General features: G+C 42.9%; 1 protein-coding gene across 2 annotated transcripts in view; it reads right to left on the bottom strand.

The window, feature by feature from the left end:
• Positions 1 to 14276, bottom strand: part of LOC137891387 (mannosyl-oligosaccharide 1,2-alpha-mannosidase IA) — a 171001-nt gene that overhangs the window by 72949 nt on the left and 83776 nt on the right. The window lies entirely within an intron of this gene.

Below are 14276 nucleotides of genomic sequence, written 5' to 3'. Positions count from 1 at the left end.
ATCTGGTATTAATATGTGACTCCAGTGTCCACACTGAGATCGCTCTGCCTGAGAAGGCTGCTTTAAGCAAGGGCTCGCAGCCTTACACGGAGACATCAGCCTCAGAGAGTCCGCAAACGTGACTGTGAGGTTCGTCTACCATCGCACACACAAAGGAATGAGGAGAGGAGGTGATGAGCACAAAGATATCTCCGGTCAGTGACCCACAGAGTGCTGAGAGCGGCAAGTACGCTGGAGGTCGAGCCCTCGACCTCTCCAACCGGTCGAAGCTTTGAACCTTCGCTGTTGATGCTGATGAGAATGAAGCTCCGGAGCATAAGAAATGGTGCTCTGACAGCACTGGCGTTATGTATTTCTGCCCACGTAGTTGTTGTATGTGGAGTAAACGCAAATGCAATTACATTTGTGTTCAGTACGGTCGCAATGCCGACCACACATTCGCCCTCTATGCATTTTGTGGTCAAGCACTATCCGATTGCATTCCGATCACCCAAAACGCATTTTAATGAAAGGTGTAAATGGGGTAAGAGATGTGTGGCTCAGGAGAAATGTTTTAAACTCCATCGATCACACTTTCATTTACATCCATGATATCTCACATAATATATGTAGGCACATGTGGTTTCTGGACATTTCACATGTAAAAACATGAATTTCCGCCACGCTTTTTGGAAACGCTATATATATATATATATATATATATATATATATATATATATATATATATATATATCACAGACAGTATAACATTGATGTAATTACATAAACATATATGATTACCTGGTTATATGTCCTATTGTTGACAGATTCAGGGATTAACAATTGATATGTTGTTTTATTTGTTTACAACTACATTATAGTGTGTTATAAACCATTTATTAAGTATTTATAAGATACTTATGAATGCTTAATGGTGGAGGTAGTGATACTATTTAAGGGTGTGCAAGGTGAATAGAAGTAACAAAAGCAACCATTGAGAAGACGCAGTGACTTTTTCTACCTGGGTCATTTTCTCTCTCCACATGGACTAGCGTCTGCTTGGTCTTTACAGAACTTTAAGTTCTTGTGTTAAAGTTGCAAAGTGATAGCAGCATGTTGTGTTTTGCTGTATTTGTTGAAACTAAGCTACAGTACTTCAATCACTAATCCTTGAGATGGTGAATGAACACACCCAGATGGCGTTTCCTTTGTAGAAACTTTCCATAATACGAATAGAAATGTGTGAAATTGAAAAGAGTAACACTTGTAAAAGGAAATGAAGCAGTAGGTACAACAAATAGCTGACAATTAAATGAGTTACTTGACTGTTACATAAGTTGTTGGAAGGTAGATAAGTACTCAGATTTAACCCCAAACCTTTATGTGTCCGATTAGCAACAGCAACTTGACAGCATCCGTGACATAAAAAAGTAAAACATGAAAGTCCTTCATACAGTAAGCGTCTGTAATTGTTGCAGTGATGTTGAACGATAACACTAAAACAGCTTTGAGCGGCCCAGATGAAAAGCATCAGCTACAAAGCATCGATCACTGTACTGTAACATGAAAGTCAAGTCATTTAGGAATCAACCACCAGAGGGGATGAAAGAACCGATACACTTTGATTATAGCAAACATTTAACAGCTGCTCCTGGATTACACTCGGTGTATGTGTTCCCTTCGTTAATTCTGAGTGTGAATGTCGCACTCATGGTGTTTCAAATATATGTGTGTGTGTGTGTGTGTGTGTGTGTGTGTGTGTGTGTGTGTGTGTGTGTGCAGTTACTCTTAATGTCTGTCTTTATGAATCTCATTTGAAGCAATGCATTTCTTTTCAAAAACTAAATGAGAAACACTAAAGGGAGTATATTCCATGCTGATGGCCTTATGAGCGATTGCATGGCCTATTTTCATTCTCATATGACCAAATAATGAGCCTCCCAGAGACAACTAGGCACAAAGAAAAAATATACATTATCCTTAATGAATTACTGTAAAAGAGTTAAAGGGCACATTGTGCTTTGTAAGTTTAATAACAAGACAATGTGACTAAATAGAGTGCGAGTCTCACTGCTGAGGGGCTCACATTGAAGATTACTAGAAAAAAAATGTGGAAGCTGACCTGATTAAATGAGAAGTGATGAAAAATCTTCATGTTCATCCCTGAGAATAACGTAGCCAACAGTAGATGGCTGGATTGCTCTGATGCAACCACACGGCAACCTGGCACATCAAAGTCCTTCAGTTTTCATCAGGAGTTATTGTTACAGCTCAGCAAATGTGCAAATGATAACCAAACCTTTGGGCGACAAAACTCCTGCCAATTTTTTTGGCTTCTAATTTGTTGCAAGAAACGATGCGGGGCTGCAACTGATAATTACCTTTAGTTTAGTTTAATCACTTAATTGTTTGGTCCATAAAATGTCAGAATAAAAACAAAAGTTGAAGCATTTTTGCTTAATTCTAACAATAAATGATTTGCTTTCATGCCGTGAAGCCAATAAACAGAAAATAATGAGCTGTTGTTGAGGACTTTTCTGTCTGTTGCCTTTATAATCAAATGATGCACAGCTGAAGTGACCTAAACAACAAACATCAAACTCCTTTACTGTCAATCCGCTCTACCAGGCATGCTGTTCATGTAGTATTTGTAGCTGCCCTTACATTACTACTTTCAGAACTCTCACCACCACTGCCCTTTCACCTCATCTTCAGACCTTCATGGATTAGATGATGAGGTAAGCCCGGACGCAGAACAGGGGTCAACGGCTCGGCTTGACTGGATGATCGGTGCCACATGCTTTGACCATAAATCCCGTACTATTAATAGTCTAAGAGGCGGAAAAACACTGAAGCTCTGTGCGCCTTCCAAATCACTCGTAAAGCCACACAACATGACCGGAAGCTGATTTCTTCTCTTTTTCTTTTGTTGTTACAGTTACCCCATACCAAGCTTGTACTGCTGACAAAGTTGCCATGTCATGGCTTTGACTATTCCGATTAAATTTACCAAGCATCCCCACCCTTTGAAAGCTCACCTGCTGTAGTTTGCCTGCTGGCAGTTCACCTCATATTGTCAGCGAGAGGGCAGTGCTAGCCTGAGGCAAGACACATAGTCCTCTTCCAGTAACTCTAGAGGACCATCTGCCGAGGCTGTGAGCCATTGACCTAGCACTAACTGTATTCAGTGTCAAATGTATTTTGGTGTATCAAATCAGAAAGACTTTCCGCTTCTGGAAATGTTACAGAGGAAGTAAGGTACTCAAACGTCGACTCTATTGTGTAGGAAAGGAGTTGTTTTCTTTCTTTTTCAGTTAGCTTACCCAGCAGCCTTATCTCTTCTGGATGACAAACAGTGATGGTGACAGCTGAGAAGGAGGGTGTATTCATATATCTAATGCACTCTGGTTATCCAACCCCAGAGGTAGCCGAAGCTCTCTGTGGCCGCAGGGGAAGCAGCAGAGTGCGGAAAATTCCTATTGAGAAAAGCACCAAAGCTAAGATGATTGATTGACTCTGAGGATAGACGGAGCGGATCAATCCATCATGGTGTTCTCCTTCAGCTTCCATGGTCTAAAACCCTATTTATTTCTGTAGCCCTTTTCTACACATAAAGGACCCGTGAGGGATCCTCTGAAGACAGGGGCAAAAGGAGTGTATTTATAAAGATTGATAAACATGATCATTTGATCAATTACATATATGTTCACACCACTGAAACAGAGTATGAACTAGGGCGGGTCTTGCATTATTAGCTAATAAATGTGCGTGTGTGTGTGTGTGTGTGTGTGCGTGTGTGTGTGTGCGTGTGTGTGCGCGTGTGTGTGTGTGTGTGTGTGTGTGCGTGTGTGTGTGTGTGTGTGCGTGTGTGTGTGTGTGTGCGTGTGTGTGTGTGCGTGTGTGCGTGTGTGTGCGCGTGTGCGTGTGTGTGCGCGTGTGTGTGTGTGTGTGTGTGCGTGTGTGTGTGTGTGTGTGTGTGTGTGTGTAGGCATGCAGAGTACATAGCAAGCCATTAGTAAAACATTGGCTGGTGGATGTTCATTCATCATGGCTGTCACAGGCCAGTCATTGTCGGTCAGGGGGGGTTACATTAGAGTCCGCCAGATCAATCACTCACTGCGGTCCGTTTGTGTGTTGTGATAATACTCGCCTCGCTTTCTCCTCCTCTCTTTTTCTCTGAAACGTACACGCATGCACTCACACTACTGATATATGTATGAGGGTAAACCCCTCCTTTATTTAATCCCTCAAGGGGAAAGTTCAGAGGCAACATTTCTGCTCTAATTTCATCTAACCAGAATAAACTGTGAGACGTGCACGCAAAAATATATGCTGTTATTCCTGAAATGCCATCAGATGTTTGTCGTGAATTCCATTGACTACGCACATTAAAGATGCAATAGAGTAAACCAGATAAGAATAATGCGATTATAGAGATGAAGTGTTTCAATACACCCATTGGGAAAACAAGAGTAAAATCAAAGCGATGTGTGTCTTTATTTGATTTTATGACTCATGGCACAAACACCCAAAAGAATACAAAATCAAACATGTGGTCAATAAGTTCACGTCATTAAAGTGAATATTATTCAGGCAGACGCTGGGATGCACATTAATTACACTGCCGTGTTACTAGCGGTTGCCAGTATCCACTTATCAATCGCCAGGGCAATGAGCATCTTGTTAGCGCTAATGCTATCTGGCACCAGAGCGACAGGGTTAGCGAGCTGCTGTGTCTGTGTGATGTTAACGACATATAGCTGTTTGCCATTCGAGGCACGAGGTTAGCTGCGCAGATAAAGTGCACTAAGGAGATGACTCTGCAGGTGAGTGGATTTTTTGATGGAGAGCGCCAACGGAGCAGCGGTGGGAGAGAAGAAAGTGAGTTTAGAGGGAGCAGGATTAGGCTGGATTAGGTGACCAGAACATGAAATGGGGAAGGTGAAACAGTGCGAGAGAAAATGTCATGTCTGTCAATCAAGATGGACCTTTCTGAAAAGGCTTTCAATGCCAACTGTGTGCTTTAGTCTCCTTGAGGAGCAGATGTCAGATAAATCAAGAATAATCAATAACCAACCAGCAGTGCAGAGGGAGGATCGACTGGATGTGCTCTAACTCATGCTTATTTAAAGCATTCAAAACAGTAATGTAAATGTGGTTTTGATGACAGAAAGGAATGTTTCTGTCTGACGTCTACAGTAGAGTCTGTTAAAATGCTTTGAAACTAGCCGGCATTATTTGCTAGCTTTGAAAATAAAGCAACAACATTTCCAATTTCATGATTTCCTGCGCTGAAATCAAATCATTTAACAACATAATTCAAAAGAAATCTGAAACACCGGAAATTGTTGAAGTGTACTTTTGGTTGTACAGATTTCATTTAAATGGAGCGGTGCATGTAGATAAGTTTATCGTTGGGGCAGCTGATAACAGCTCAGCCGAGCTAGTTCGGGGCATTTGCTGGTGAAAAGATTGTGTTTTGAGATTATAATCTTTTTTTAATGCCACTTCAATGACTACACTTTCAACACGTAACAGGTTTATTCGGTACCTCTGGACATATCTTTGACAATTAAAAACTAAAATCCTCTACTTACATTACATACAGTCTTAAATGTGCAAGCTTATACTCTCACAATTTGTTTACTTGCGCTTCAATCCGGATGAGTCTATTTACATTTAAAGCTGTTTGTTTACTGAGGATGCATTGTTGAAATCACAAGACTAAGCAAAGCTGACCCTGCTCTGAGGAATATGCATCGCTGTGACACATTGATATAGCACCGCTGTCCAGACAAAGAGCGGTGGAAGATGAAAGAGGGAGGCGGGGCGGCTCAGAAAACAGCCCAGGTCTCAAAGAAGCGGTAGAAAACATTCCAGACACAGGCTGCTGAACCACTGACTGTTTGTAGGCATCCCAACCAACTATTTCTGACTGCAGGGGCCCAAACTGTTTCGCAACCATCCAAAGATAAGCCAGCAGAAACTGACAGTGGCTCTATCGGAGGGAACTGCCACTTCTGCAGCCGCAAATATAAGATCCTCACTTCTAGATTCTGCTGCAAGATGTAAGAGGGGGAACCTAATCCCACTGATTATCAATGTAAAGACTGCTCTACCAGTTACTGCACAGAACAAAAGCTGCATACATGGGGATCATTGGACATGTTCAATTGAATCCTCGCTTTTACTCAAGACTGCACAATTTGTTCTCTTTACACCGGACAAATTGCAACGTATCTCACGTTCTCCAATCAACCTTGGAGGATGTCTAATCTCAAGTAATACCGCCGAACAAGAGGTGTATCTAATGAGAGCCTGGAAGAGCAGCTGACGAGAGACAGAGCTGTTTGGAGAGGGCTATTTACTGAGACGCACTGCTTAAATCATAAGGATGAGGAAAGCTGACCCCACACACAGCTGTGTTGTGCAGGAGACATCGATGTAGCACGCCTGTCCAGACAAGAGCCGTGGAAGATGAGGAGTGGAGGTGAGGTGGCAGAAACTATACTAGATACAGGCTGCTGGACCACTGATTTTAAACTCCTAAACACTCATACAGTAGGTAATAACATATGTAAAAATCAAAGTTCCCATATATATATACATATATACTTTAAGGACTTGTTGGCCCAAAAGCTGAGGGTTCAAACTTGAAAAAACAATCTAACCACAAGGTACATTTAGTACATTTTCTGGGGCTTTCAGACATCTAGTATGTTCAGACTATTTTTTTGGTATTTCTATACGTTGTTTCTGTCGTGCCCGATGCCTCAGTTAAGACACGAGTTGAATATTAACAATTTTACTGCAGACTTTGGTTTGAAAAAGAACATTTTGTTCAACTGTTTGTCCTCAGAGTCAGTACTGTGTGTCTGAAAATGTAAGTGGAATCCTTGTTCTGTGAATTCATCTGTATGACTGCCTTGCTGCCATGGCTACCAGTACTGTGCATATAAATCCCACTACTACTCTCCCTAACCCATCAGTAAAGCACCACATGGATAAAATTAGAGGCAACCAGTCCTGATTGCATCTGGACCCCCCCCACACACACTCTCTATCCCCCCCTCTGTCTCTCCACTTTCATCCTTATAGTAATCACACAGTCAAACTGCACCGCAAAAAGGCATGCATCTAATGGTGCTTTTTGCCTCGCAGAGCGATAGCACTCGCTTTGCAAGACAAAGGAAGGGACAGAGAATTGATAGATCAAGGCACATTAGAGCCGGAGTCAAAACGAATTTGTTCCATTATGAGGCCTTCAGAGGAGGAGCAGACTGAGGCTTTGGCTAGAATCAGGGACAGCAGGAATCCTTTTACTTCAGGGCCCATCAGTGTTTCTCTGCATGTCGCACAAGGCCGCTGATGAACGTCAAAGGTAGACGGCATCAATCTCTAATCTCTTTAAGGAGAGCCGATATTACTTTTTTTAATATTCTACTTTTTCAGACAAGCTTCCAAACTTGTATACAAATTCAACTGGCAAAGCATCGTTTGGTGCTCATTTTTGTTTTAGTTTTAAAATAGAATGCTATATTCTTGTAACTTGTGTGTTATGAACGATATCATTTTTTGCGTACTTATTTTCGGGTCCATTATACTTAGACGATGATGATCAAGAAAGGGGCGGGACAGAGTTTACTTGAGCAAGCATGTAGGAAATGTTTGTAGAATGAGGAATATAAATAACATTTAAAATAGGTTTAAATGTGAGACGACTGGCTTTTACTGGGGATATCAATAAACTACCAAAGTGTCAAATCAGAGCCAATCAACACACATTTGCACATATTAATGTAATCACAAACAAATGCAAAATGCACACTGTCCAGACACGATGAGAGCGGCTGCAGCCTTTGAGCGGTACGCACGTCAATCTAATTGCAGCAATCTAATTTGCCACTCTGGGAGAGCGTGGCGTGTCAGTGCAGCAGCCCTGTCTGATATGACAGCCTCTCAGATGAGATTACACACCGCACGCAGTGTTATCGAACCCCTTGCCTCCTCTCTCTCCCAAATGCCTCTCTTGCATTGATCAACAAACACGCAGCACAGTAAGAGGGGGGGGAGATCATACATCTGATGCTCTGTCAACCCCTGTAACCTGATTGGAGATGACAGCTAAAGCTAGAGGCTCTGATTAGGTAGTTGATAAAGACACTCAGCCGCGGCGCTGCAGCAACAATTCAACTCGGCGTAAGGTCATCCTACTTAAATCCAGAAAGTAAACAAAATGAAAACAATATTCCCAGTCATATATAAAACTTCAGTTAGCTGGAGGAGCGAAATATTTTCTTCAGTCTGAGGTCCCAGGTGTAACCTTGATAAAAATCCACTTTGCAAGCTTAATCGCGGATTCCTTCGTTAGATAAAACGCAGCAGTGCTTCATATGCTGTCCAACAGTCTTTATCTCATCTGAACGGGGCTTTCTAGCTCTCTAGTTGCACACAGACAAGCGTGCAGCCCAACCAATTTAGGAGAGCCTTGATAACCTGTTGACAAAGACGGTTGGTCCGTTGAAAGAAATTAAACCGGCCATCCAAGCAGAGCGGCTGCTGCGCATCATTTAGTGCAGCCCTGTAGGCATTCAAAGGTAGATAGGAACCTGGAGTTAGGAAGCCGTGTGTGTGTGAGTGTGTGTGTGTGTGTGTGTGTGTGTGTGTGTGTGTGTGTGTGTGTGTGTGTGTGTGTGTGTGTGTGTGTGTGCATCTAAAGTTTGCCTATATGCATGTGCTCTTTTGTACATCTGGTTCATGTCTGTTAACAACTGGTCTGGAGGACAGTACATGGTTTCAGGTTTCAAAACAGGCGGTACAGAAATAATTGTAGCTTCTGGCACTTGTGTTAAAATGCAACTGCAGCTTATTAAAAAAAAAGATTTTAATTAAGAAAAAGGGACATGTTACTTTTCTAATCGACTGTAGATAGCCCATTTAGAGACCTCTCGTCTGTACACTGAGAGGTACTGCTGCAAGCTCACCTGCAATTTCACACTTGATTACGGCGTGACAGCAAACTTTCTAGCAATATTTCCGAGAGGAATGCGAGTTAGGCAATTTGAAACACTTGTCCGCATTACTCAAAATCAATTCCTGTTTCAGTTCTTCGCCCGTTCCTCTGTTTATTTCAGTGCCACCGCTCTTCTGTTTCCAGGATGCCAGAGGCTGTTAGCAGCTTTCACAAACCCCCCACTGCTGTGAAGTGTGGCCCAGACTGTGGAACTCAGCGGGAAAGTTCTTCAAAAAAAAACCTGCGGCCGGATGCATCAACAATAGGAATTCATTTCATACCAGTCAAGAGTCACCACTGAGTGTCACCTGGCAGTGATCTGCTGTGGATTTCTAGCGAAGAGACAGGAGGAAGCATTTTCCGCAGGCACAGATCGCGTGCAGGGAGATACAGAGAGAGAGGCGCATGAGCATGAGAGACACTACAGGCTGCAGAGGTCAACCTGAGCCACTGTTAAGTCTTTGCTACACTCCGAGGGCCAGCTCTGATGCTTCAAGGTACGACGCTCACCACAGGAACGAGGAGATTTCTGCTCAGTGGGTTGTCAACGTGTGAAGGAGCGAGACGACGGCAAGTCTGCAGGAATCCAGACAGAGGACAGTCAGAAGTGTAAACACAACTCTGTGTTTTCAGGGAAACGTAAAAGACATCAGAAGAGCTACTGGTGAATGATGAGTGAACATGGAGACAAAAACTAAATGTTCCTTTACACCTGACAGACAGGGGTCTAAGGGGAATGTAGTCATTGAGAAGACTGGAAGTCTGATGAGTCACGGTGGACAGTTTCAAAGATGATGGATGGAAAGATGGGCGGATGTGTTGGCACTTTGAGTACGAGTTACTGCGAGACTCTTCAGCTTAGTGAAATATTCAAGTTGAGAGTACTGAAAAAAAAAAAGAAAAAAGTACTGTATATTAATAGTCCCTAAAATAAGTGAATGAAGCTAAATCTGCTCCCTTATACTGCCACCAGCTTAAGAGCTTGGCAGGAAAAGCTTGTGATTAAAACTGCCAAACACTGATTACTACACAGCAAACAGCATGTCTCATGTTTCAGAGACGTCATCGCCAGAGTGACTCCGGCAATACGTCACTGCAGACTGATCAGTGACCACAGATTATATAAAGTCAGGATCCAAACGGTCCACAAGGTCAAGATAAAACAACGTGGAGGGGGGGGGGGGTTTGGGGCTTTATCCGGATACAGCAGGTTTGACCCTCGCCCCTCGTGTTCATCAGCTAGCGATTGAATCGTTACAGTAGAAGAGAGTACAATCCCTCATAATCCTCCTGCTTCGTCATACATTTTCGTCGTTCACCATGTTGGCTTTAATCCTAGAGCAGAGGCTTGATGATGCGCTCATGCCCAATGAGGGGAACCTGATAGTTTGGATTGTGTGGATGAGGAAGCAGATCAACGTTCTATACATCAAACGACATGATCAGCAAGGAAAAGCCCCACAGGTACAATTAGGACTTGGATAAGGTCATGCACAACACATCCTTGTTACTTCAACTAAAGTCTTCCTCTGAGCCTGCATCCCACCACGGCAATTTGTCTCGGTACAACCCATGCTTTTATAACCCCGTCGCTAGCTCAGCCTGCTAGCTCTTGCTACGAGTGAAGTACTGAGCCCAGTTTGGGTGTGCTGTGATCTCCAGGCAGTTGTCGCCGCCTCGTTGCCAGCAGATGCAGAGCTGCGCAGCCACGGCCGTCACATTACATGCACAGGGACGAAACCTGCTCTGACAGCAGAGTGCATTATCAGAGGCCCGCTGTCAACTTCCTCATCTGCTTGCACCTTTAATGCTGGAGCGAGGAGCCACAGTTAGGGTGAGATAGTTTCTCCCTTCTGCTGATGCCAAAGTTTCTCTGAGTTCATGAAGTGAGCTTGCTCAACTAATCATAAAAAGTGATTGAGAGCAGGGGGAAATAGTCAGTGTGTTTTAATTTTTAAGTTTTAATTGTTGTTCTCAATCCTTATATATCTTAACGTATGCCTGTAAATCCTTATTCATGACGTTCACTAGCGCTCCAGTGTAGATTTAGTTTCCCGCAGTATTTTTGCTTCTTTGCTCAACAGTGAGGCAGAACAGATAGTAAGTATTCCAACTGATATCAATATTAGTTTTTGTCTTATACCGTATTAAGACCGTACGCTACCTATGGTGAATTTTCCCATCACCACAGCTGGACGAAAGCTCCCCCTTCTTTCCATAATGCACGACAAACACAACTCAGCGTGTGGCGAATGACTCAGTATGAGTACAATTAACATGCATGATTAGTGGGAATCAGTGCTGACGTGAGTAAGCTGGGGTAACTGTTTCTCACATTCCAAGTGGAAAAGAAAAATACATGACTTGTCCACCCAAATGTTGAATGCTGTTAAGGGACACAATAGTTTGGAAGAAATGTCTTGTATTCATTTTTCGTCACACATTATTACGATCTTCAGTTGACACTACGTCGCCTGGAAACACAACTGGTGCCATGGGAAACACCTCACCAGAGGGCCAAAGCTCAGAATCAGTTTCCCCAAATATGCCCCAAACAATGTTATCCACCTGAATAAAAACTATCCACAATATCTGCAGCATCATTATAGTTAACAAAAAGAGTGAGGAGAAAACTATGGGGTCTGAGATTCGCTAAAATGAGATGCAGTATATGGATATATGTATGTCTAAATTTCTATGAAGCACAGCAGATTACAAAGAGCAATCCCACCTTGCACTATTTAATAAACAGGATAACGGACACATTGTTTACATCGTTATAAACTGATATCAGGTTATCACAGATATATTGTTGTTGGCAGAACAGTTACCTGCAGCAATATATATTTAATTGTTGTAATTATCAACTTTACTCAGTTTATTGATGTTTTGTTAATGTAAAAAAAACATTATTACATACATTATTCAAAAGTTCTGCGGTTGGCATCTATCTAAAAATAAAAAACCCAGCGTCGGTGGAGCTCCACCATGCACATCCTCGTACTTTGTAATGACACGACAGCATGTGTAAATCATTTACCAGCACCGGCTGCTGCTGTATATTACCACGATGATAAAACGTGTTTTACGTCTCACAATTATGATGATATGTGACGCGTCATGCAAGCAGCCTTATTGGTTCCAGAACAAATAGGCAATATCCATTGGAGGGTTGGGATTCGCCCTCCAGAGAGGTGGGAGGGACCAGATCCTGATTTGTCACTTGGCTCTGGTCGCTATGGAGACAGATGATTTTTGCCGCACCATGATGGAGCCCCTGGGATATAGACACGGATGGAGTAGAAATGGAGAGTGGGTGGATGGTGTCAACTCTTCACTCTTTGTGGGACTCCAATGTGACAGGCGGTGATAGCCACCATTTGCGTATAGCCCTTCGCTCAACCCTAATGACAGGGGAGGTTGCCACTCCCTCCACTGTTCTCTCCAACCTTCACAGAGTCCCGCTTCACGGCCAGGCACAAACCCCATTGGGAGGTAATTGCGAAGGAGGGGGAAGCCTGTCTGCTCTGCCTAGTATGTGGGCAGAGAAGAGAGCAGGCAATTGCAAATGGAGTTGTCAGTTTAATGCTTTTAATAAAAATAAAAAAACTTTTGATGGAACAAAGAGGAGTTTGCAAACAAACTCAAGGTCCTAACGGTAATGTGCTTGTGTGTTGTATGCATGCATGCCCTGTGTCGGAGTCTCTTATGAGCCCCTTCTCAGCAGCACTGTCTTTGCAAAATGTGCTTTCTCAGCAGATAACTTCAGAAGATCCGTCACTGCTTTGTTTGCTGTAAAAGATCAAAATAATAATGATGTACGACAGTGAAAATTCCTCACCATGTAGAGGGGCGCCAAGGATCCGGAGGGCCTCCAATATATTCTATACAACATTTATTTCAACTTTCAATTGTACCGTCAGCAAGAGACGACTAAATAATAAATTCCAGGAGCTTCATCATACGGGCCATCGATCCATGCTAAATCAAGTTTTCAAACCCTCTCCTCCCTCTGAGATTTTCTAATAAACGCTCCTGGTTTTAAATGATCCCCGGGGGCACGCCTTGTGAGTAAAGGTGATGGGTACAGCCTGTGTCGCTAGAAGTGGCTCATTTTGCATTCCAGGACAACTCTCGGCAAAAAAAGGTGACCTTATGCTCTCTAATTGCACCTCTTGGGATGAGGAGTGGAAAGAGAAAAATGAGGGCAAAGCGTGGGAGGAAAACATGGTAAAAGAAAGAATGATATAATCCGAAGATAAAGGCTGGGGAAAAAAAATAAAAAATAGAAAACCATTTTTCCATGTGTTACGCTTTCATTTGTTGTAGAGGGGCAGAGAGCTGTACAGCAATTGTGAATAGCAGCATGTGGCCAATCCCCTTAACAGCCATAGGACATCGACTGTAGATGAAAAATCTCTGGAGTGAGGTAGCAGCAACTGTGAAGCCTAATGTAATGCTCTCACTATTTACTTATTTGTAAAGCGCAATCACAAGCCTTGTCCCCAGCATCTGCTGGACTGTGGTTTGGGCTTTGCATTTAATGTGCCGTGCGCTTCAGTTACTGACCCACATATGCAGACACGAGGGTAATGACGTCGATCACAGAGGCATGAACATCTCTTTAATCCTCCATTTAGGCTGCGGGACTGGTTGGCTTTCTCACTTCATAGCGAGTGGAGAAAGCGATATAGTACACGAGAGCTCTAATAAGAATGGAGAATGAGTTAGTCGCGTTAAAAGAAGGAAGGAAAGGAAGTCTGAAGAGGGCATAATCGGTGTGAAATACCAGAGAGCTCGTACTATACCTGAAAGAGTAAAGATGACACTTATTGATTGCAATGCTAAAAGCATGTGATTGACTACAACTGACACTGTATACATAAGGCTGGGTATCACAGCCATTGATAGAAGCTGAAACTAGGAAACTACAGCACTGAAGTTGGCGCCACGTTGTCTTGTCAGATTTGAAGTATAGTAGTTGAAGAAGAATAGTTTTTAGGTTTTTTTGGGAGACAGCCTAAATCACTTTCTTGCCAAGAGTTAAAGAGTGAAGATTAATACCGCTCTCCAGTCTGCATGCCAAATATGAAGCTACAGCCAGCAGACACTTAGCTTAGCACAAAGACTGGAAACACGACGCCAAGCTCCATCGCTCTGCTTTACAAGAGGTTAGCACAGGAGTCCAATTAATCTCCCGCCCACATCTTTGTTGTGGCCAAAAGGGAAAATAAAATACGTCTACGGTTTCAAGGACGCTTGATGGGTGGACAGAGTTGACTTG

This window comes from Cebidichthys violaceus, unplaced genomic scaffold (assembly GCF_023349555.1).
Source record: "Cebidichthys violaceus isolate CVI_PGR_0920_01 unplaced genomic scaffold, fCebVio1.0.p SCAF_7, whole genome shotgun sequence".
Lineage (NCBI taxonomy): Eukaryota > Metazoa > Chordata > Actinopteri > Perciformes > Stichaeidae > Cebidichthys > Cebidichthys violaceus.
Note: the sequence above shows the minus strand (reverse complement) of the source record. Positions and strands in the feature narration are given on the sequence as shown.